A 7,935-nucleotide genomic window follows, 5' to 3' on the forward strand; every position below is an offset into this window, starting at 1 on the left:
TTCTGTACTGCCTTACTATATTCTTTCTACCACCAAGAGCTTGTCTATAATTCCTAGCTGATACAGGAGGAATGTTAATCTGTGTATTCCATTGCTGTAATAGATCACGACCCCAGAGGTTTATAGCAATATCTGCAACATATGGCTTTAACCTTCCTTTCTGTCCTTCTGGCCCAATAAGGTCAATCCATCTAATGTTCTGGTTAACTTCAGATAGGGTTCAAATCCCTAAGAATTGAACGTTAACCTCTTTTAAAGCCCAATTTGGGGGCCAGGACTTCTGATTAATGATGGTGATGTCACTTCCAGTGTATAAAATGCCATTAATCACCATATTATTTACTTTAACTGGTAACTTGGGTTTTTGATATTGTATAGAAGTTTGCCAATGGCGGCATTGTTTTCCTCCTACAACATATAAATAATGAATGCAAAAAATTGAATAATTCCATGATGCCCTTAGAAATTTATTTGACCCAAGAACATCAAGAGCTTAGAGAAATAGATTGCAGGTTTCAGAAGATGTCCACTCTGATACTTCAGAATCAGACATACAAGCAACAGGTTTTGAGAGATGTTTTCCTACACCTCTCAAATGCTGGGAAGAACTTGCTAAGGTTGTTATGCCCTCTCCTATGGTCTTCCCAGTATCTGTAACCAAAAAACCAGCAAGAAAGAAGCACCCAAATGGCTTCATTGCTTATCAATGGGAACCTATACAGATGAAGGACCTAAAGGAAATCAAGGAGGACATTGTTTCATATGGTCTTCATTCTACCTATGTCAGAGAGAGCTGCTGAACTCATAGGCCACTGAAAATAGAGTGAACCCTAGAGATTGGAGCCAATTGGCCTCAGAGGTGATCGAAAATTCATGTCAAATGCAATGGAGAGTTGTATGGAGGCAAGAGGCAAAAGCCATATAGATTCAGGGATTAAGGAAACATTGTAAAGTACCCCAAGAAGAGAATCTTGGGGAGGGTGGTATGCTGACCACCAGGCTCAGGCTGCACATGATGAGTACATATGTCTTTATGCTGTACAGATGCTTTGAATGCTTTGGATAAGGTTTATGAAACACAAGAGATAATGCAACCCTATACCAAAGTAGTACAAGGTTCAAGGGAAAGGTTCACTGAATTTTTAGAAAGATGGTCCAGAGCAGTAGAAGTACAGGAAACAAATCCAGAATCTAGACAACTCCTCATAGAATCTTTGGCATAGAAGAATGCAAATCCACAATGGAAGCAGGGACTTTGACCGTTAAAAATAAGATCAGTGCCATCGGAGGAATGGGTCCTATATACAGCTATCCTTGAATATAAAAGTCAGAATACAGGAGCTTGGGTAGGTGAAGTGATTTCTACAGGTTTGAAGAGGCACCAAGATGCCAAATGCCTTAACCATGAGGATGTAGAGCCTGAGTAGGGGAGGCAATCGAAATTTCAAAAGCCATAACACTACTAAGTGCTTTAACTGTGGAATAGGACATCTGAGTAGGAACTGTAGACAAAGCATTCCTAGAAATTATGCTTCTACCAGTAATGTTTCAAACAGAAATCCTCAGTCTTCTGGTCTCTATAGGAGGTGTGGCAAAAGCAGAAACTGGACCATAGAATGCTGGTCAACTATAGACAGAGGAGGTAAACCTTTGCAGCCAGAAAACATGTCCAGAAGCCTCTTGGAGGTGTAGGTGGTCTGGTCTTTCCCAGTAACAGTGGAAGATAGCCTCTCCCAGGCCAAATAGAAGATTCACTGCCTATTGTAAATAATACGGTGCTGGATAATACATTAGCTACAGAGGATGAATCAGTTATAACTGGATGAAATATAAAACGTATATTTGGCAAACTTCTATACAAGATCATAGACCGAAGTTACCATTTAAAGTAAATAGTAAGTTGATTACCGGCATTTTAGACACTGGATATGACAGCACTATCATAAATCAGAAGTCTTGGCCCTCAAGATGTCCTCTAAAATGTAAATGTTCAATTCTTAGGGATTGGAACCCTATCTCAAGTTAAACAAGGCACTAGATGGATTAACTTTATTGGGCCAGAAGGATAGAGAAGAAGATTGAAGACATATGTAGCAGATATTGCTATAAATCTGTGTGGTCATTATCTATTACAACAATGGAATACACAGATTAACATTCTTCCTGTATCAGATATAAATCATAGACAAGCTCTTGGTGGTGGATAAAATATTGTAAGGCATTACAGAAAACAGATGCCAAATACAGGCTGTGCAGAAACAGGATGATAGTGCCAAACCTACAGAGCAACCAAAAGCTCTACCCTTAAAATGGCTGACAGATGAACCTCTCTGCGTAGGTCAATGGCCTATGACCTCTGAGAAGCTACAGGCTTTGGAGAAGTTAGTTCAGGAACAGCTAGATGCTAGACATATTGAAGAATCAAATAGTGTATGGAATTCAACTGTTTTTGTTATCAAAAAGAAGTCAGGGAAATGGAGAATGGTTACCTATCATAGAGTCATCAACCAGGTAATTCAGCCTATGTGCTCTCTACAACCTGTGATGCCACTACCTTCTTTAATAACTAAGGATTGGACAATTATAGATTTAAAAGATTGCCTTTTCAGTATACCATTACAAGAAAAATACAGAGAAAAGTTTGCATTCACAGTACCTACCTATAATAATTCCCAACCAGCATGAAGATTTTAGTGGAAGGTGTTGCCACAAGGAATGTTAAGTAGCCAGATTTTGTACCAGTATTTTGTGCACAATCCTCTGGAAATAATTTTTAAACAATTTCTACAATCGTTAATATATCACTACATGAATGACATATTACTGTCTGATTCAAATAAAGGTATTTTGGAAAAGATGTTTGAAGCATCTTTGGAAACTTTGCCTGTCTGGGGATTAAAAATTGCCCCAGAAGAAATACAAAGAAGAAATTCTATTAATTATTTAGGTTATAAAATAGACTCATCGAAAATTAGAGCAGAAAGTACAGATCAGAAGAGATCGTTACCAGACTCTTAATGACCTTCAAAAACTATTAGGAGAAATCTCTCAACTACAGGCAATTATCAGAGTAGAAGGGCATGATTTAAAACACATGAAAATGGCCTTGGAGACAAATACCTAAATAGTCCACAAGTACTATCAGCTGAGGCTGAAAAGGAATTATAATGGGTAGAAAAGAGAATATTAGAAGCACATGTGGACCATGTGAATGCAAAACTGGACTGCATTCTGGTTGTTTTACCATCTAGAAAATACCCCTTGGGAATTTTAATGCAGAGGGAAGACATCATACTAGAATGGGTATTTCTGCCCCATAAATAAAATAAAAAACTGAAAATGTATATAGAACAGATCTCTGATTTGAAATTCATAGGTAAGTTAAGGCTTTGTCAACTGACTGGAAGAGACCCAGCAGAAATTATTGTACCTTTGATTTATGAGGAAATTTCCTCCTCATGGAAAGATATTGGCAAATGTCTTGCAGTAACTATTTGGGAACTATTAGTAGCAACTATCTGAAAACAGAGAGAATCAAATTCATAAAGAATTTTCTCATATCATGAGAAAAACACCTCTTTCTGGAGTTCTTACCATCTAAACTGATGCAAACAAATCAGGTAAGGCAGGGTATAAATCAGAAAATATAAGTAAAGTAGTTCAAAGTCCTTACAACTCTGTACAAAATGCAGAGTTGTATGCCATTCTCATGGTATTTAAAGTCTTTACAAATTCTCTGGATATAGTTATGGATTCTCAGTATGCAGATAGAGTTGTCTTGCACATTAAAATTGCAGAATTTGTTCATGATGGCACAGGATTAACCTCATTGCTTTTTACAATTACAGGAAATCATCAAAAACAGAATTCATCCTATATATGTGACACACTTCAGATCCCATACGGGTCTGTCAGGTCCTCTAGGACAACACAGTGATGAGATTGATCATTTATTAATAGGAAGTGTGTTGGAAGCTTCAGAATTTCATAAAAATTACCATGTCAACAGCAGAGATTTAAAGAAGGACTTTTCTATCACCTGGCAACAAGCCAAGGAAATAGTAAGAAATTGCCCTAGTTGCTCATTCTACAATCAAACTGCATTAACAGTAGGTACTAATCCCAAAGCTATTTGTAGGAATGAAATTTGGCAGAAGCATGTTTTTCACTTTCCAGAATTTGGCAGTTTGAAATATGTACACCATACCATAGAAACGTTTTCGGGCTTCCAATGGGCTACTGCCCTCAGCCCTGTAAAGTCTGATTTTGTTATCACACACCTCTTAGAAGTGATGACTCTTATGGGTATACCTGCACAAATAAAAACTGACAGTACTCCAGCATATGTCTCCAGCAAATTGGAACAGTTTTTCAAATATTATAGTGTAAAACTTGTAACTGGCATAACTTACAATCCCACAGGACAAGCAGTGGTTAAAAGATCTAACCAAACTTTAAAAGAAATGATTCATAAACAGCCAGGGGGATCAAAGACCCCCAAACACAGGTTACATAATGCTTTGCTAACATTGAATTTTCTTAATGCGAATGAAAATGGAAAACTGCTGCAGAAAGACACTGGACTACAGAGAAGACTTCTGAACTGAACCAACCAGTGTATTTCAAGGATGTTATGACCTCAGTCTGGAAACCAAGATATATGTTACCCTGGAGAAGGGGTTTTGCCTTTGTTTCCAAAGGAGAAGAAAAACTTTGGATTCCACTGAAATTAATCAAGATTCAATCTGAACAGAAGACACCTCAGGAGGAGGAAAGTTACAGCTCATCTACAAGGTCATTTTCTACCATGGGTAAGGTGACCTCATAAAAGGAAAGAGAAGTGTTTTGCTTTTAGTCTTCACAGGAAAACTCATCTAAAAACACTAGACATATGGATACCTGAAGAAGAATGGATAGCTACCCTGAGGACCATCAAGCAAACAATAACTCACTATGTCTAAATCTCTCCATATTGTTTTTAAATAATACCCATTTCTCTTTGTCTCTTAATATGCTTTAGTCCCCATTCATTTAACTGAAGCTGGCTTTGAAGTTGGATTTGCTCTCCTACTCTAAATTCAAGTGTATTGTTTAAATAAAATTCAGAATTTCTGTGTTATATCAAAGAACCATTGATATAAGACAGAAGAAAACAAAATTAGTGACTGTCATCTGTGGATTTCTTTTTCTGAAAAGTCTAATCTCCTTTATATTTACTGTCTTCCCTATTGTCATCTTTCCCAGTATGCATACATATAAAAGTTAAACATTTCTTTGTTACCATTAATGCTTGAGTTTTCCAGAGAACAAGGGATTTCCTGACAGCTATCTTCAACTGCTTAGGAAAGAGAATGGGGCTTCACTTCAACAACTCCACCTGATTATACTTAATGCATCTAAACTGCTCCACATCATCAACTCCACTTGACAACTGCCATCCTGAATCTGGCTCTTGGGGCCTAGCCCCCAAAGGGTCTCTGAGTTGTTTGTCAGCTGATAGCCACAGGTGCATCCTGTTTTCTAGTACTGGCTTATTGCCCCCGCATTGCCCCCACTGACATCAACATCTAGCATGAGGAAAACACGTTCTCTTCCACCTGGGGTTTTTCTACTGTGTTGTAACTCTATATATAAGACTCTTCCCTCCTAAAAGAGAGAGACCTCTTAGCACTTAAAAAATAAAGACTCTTTAGTCTAGTACAAACAGCTGGATATCTGGTCTTTCTTTTCCTGATACCCTGGAGTAGCTTCTGACATGGGCACTGCAATTGGAGGTTCCACCAAGATGTGAAAGTGAGACGCTGCATCCAGCTTGGAACTACATCACTCGAGACAACTCCAGGTCAAGGAACTGATACAGTGTACCTTATACAATCTGACCAGAGCTTCAGACAAATGTTTCAATCAACACGAAAACTCCAGTCAATGACTTCAATCAAGCATCTCATGCCAAACAGATTGTCTAACCTACTTAAGATTCTCGTTACACTAACATTTTTCTTCCCACAGGTCCCCATGAGATTGTTATTGTCCCATTTCAGCAGGAAGTAGTTTTGAGAATTCCACTCCTTCTCTCCCAACTGTTGATATTGCAAGATAGTTTACACCTGTTAGTGTTAGTCTTCAATTATTTTAGGGTTGGGATTTGAAGGACGTGTTCAGACTTGGGTATTTCATTCAGATAAGCTTAGATTAGATGGCATAGATGTTTGAGACATTTTGTTCATTGACACAAGTGAGTTTTGTTTTAAGTTTAAATATATTCCATAGACTAAAAGAGGAATTTTAGGAGGAGACTTTAGGATTGTGCCGCTAGACATGCAGCACACCAGAAGCACATGTGGATGTGGTAATGAAAGGGTGATGAACTATGCCGCTAGCCATGCCCACGTTTATCATTACAGTGACACATGAGGGTGTGTCCTGAAAAGGCATGCTTTGACCCCCATCCCTCTCTGTCATTCTGTCTTATGGCTGCTGAATGGCAAATAGCTGTCTTACAGCCTTTCTTCAGTGAATCAGCATAGGACTCAAGGATATCAAACCACAATCTGAGGCCTCTGAAACCATGAACCAAAACCAGCCATCCAACCAACCAACAACCAAAAACCCAACACCCACAGCTTTCTTTCCTCAGTTTCCTTTGTGTATTCCTTATAGTGATTTGAAACAATGTAGCCTGAACCTTCAAATGCAAGCACAGTTTCTACGCTTCTGCTGAAAGATATTCCTGGGTTCCCATTTTGTTTGTTTTAGGATCTTGATTATGAGAAACGCGAGGCAAAGCCCAGTCCCTGTAGGCTTTCGCCATCTTGTGATCCATGTGCAGCACCCAGCTCTTCTTCTGAATGACCTCACAAGTTGCCAGGTCTGCTTCCCCTGGCTTCTGCTCTAAGGAAGCAGTCATTGGCTACAATTCTTTCCATTTACTGTTTTCTTCAGATAATTGAGGCAGTGGGGATAGAGGGATAGCTCAATGGTTAAGAACACTTACTACTCTTCTTTTACAGGACCTGAGTTTGATTTCTAGCATCCTCCAGGAGTTCCAAGGCCCTCTTCTGGTTTCTGCAGGCAACTCCCACACATAGTCCACATACACTCACATGAATACATTCAACTGAACACAAGTAAACTTGCTCTGCAAGGATAAATATTAAGATATAACAAAGGAACAAGTTGCAAAACATCTTATCGTGCTACTTATTGTTATTTGCATAAACTCTAAAGTGCATGTATTCGTTAGGGTTCTCTTGAGTAACAGAACTTATAAAATGAATCTCTCTATGTATATGAAAAGGGGCTTTGTTAGAATGACTTAAGGCTGTGGTCCAGCTAATTCAACAATGGCTTCCTGTGAACAGAAGGTCCAGGAATCTAGTAGGTGATCTGTTCCTAAGGTTGGTCCCAACTGGTCTTCAGTATGAAATGGAATCCTAAAGACATAGGCTCTAATATCAATGAAGGAAATGACTTGCCAGGGAAAGTGAGGACAAGCAGGCAAGGAGCAAAGATTTCCTTCTGCCATGGCCTTGCACAGGTTTCTCACAGAAAGTGTGGCCCAGATTAGAGTTGGATCTTCCTTTCCTAAATGATCTGGATTACATGAGTGTTTTCTTCCCTCAAAGACCTGAATTAGAGGCAGACATTTCTCCTTCAAATGAATCAAAAATCCCTCCCTGGAGTAACCAGTTTTGGAGTTTTAGATACTTCCAGATGCAGTCAAGTTGACAACCAAGAATAGTCATCACAGTGTATGAAATAAAAAGACATGCTTTATGGTATAATGTATTAAGGCAAAAAAAAAAAACCAAAACAGTTTCTGTAGGGTTCTCTGCAAGGTTCCTCCAGAATAAGGGGCCAGCACCAAAGCATTGGCTACATCTGATAAGATAAGAAAATGAGGGAGGCCTATTAAGTGTTAAAGCTAAACAGCTG

The sequence above is a fragment of the Mesocricetus auratus genome, unplaced genomic scaffold (genome assembly GCF_017639785.1).
Source record: "Mesocricetus auratus isolate SY011 unplaced genomic scaffold, BCM_Maur_2.0 Super-Scaffold_100006, whole genome shotgun sequence".
Taxonomy (NCBI): domain Eukaryota; kingdom Metazoa; phylum Chordata; class Mammalia; order Rodentia; family Cricetidae; genus Mesocricetus; species Mesocricetus auratus.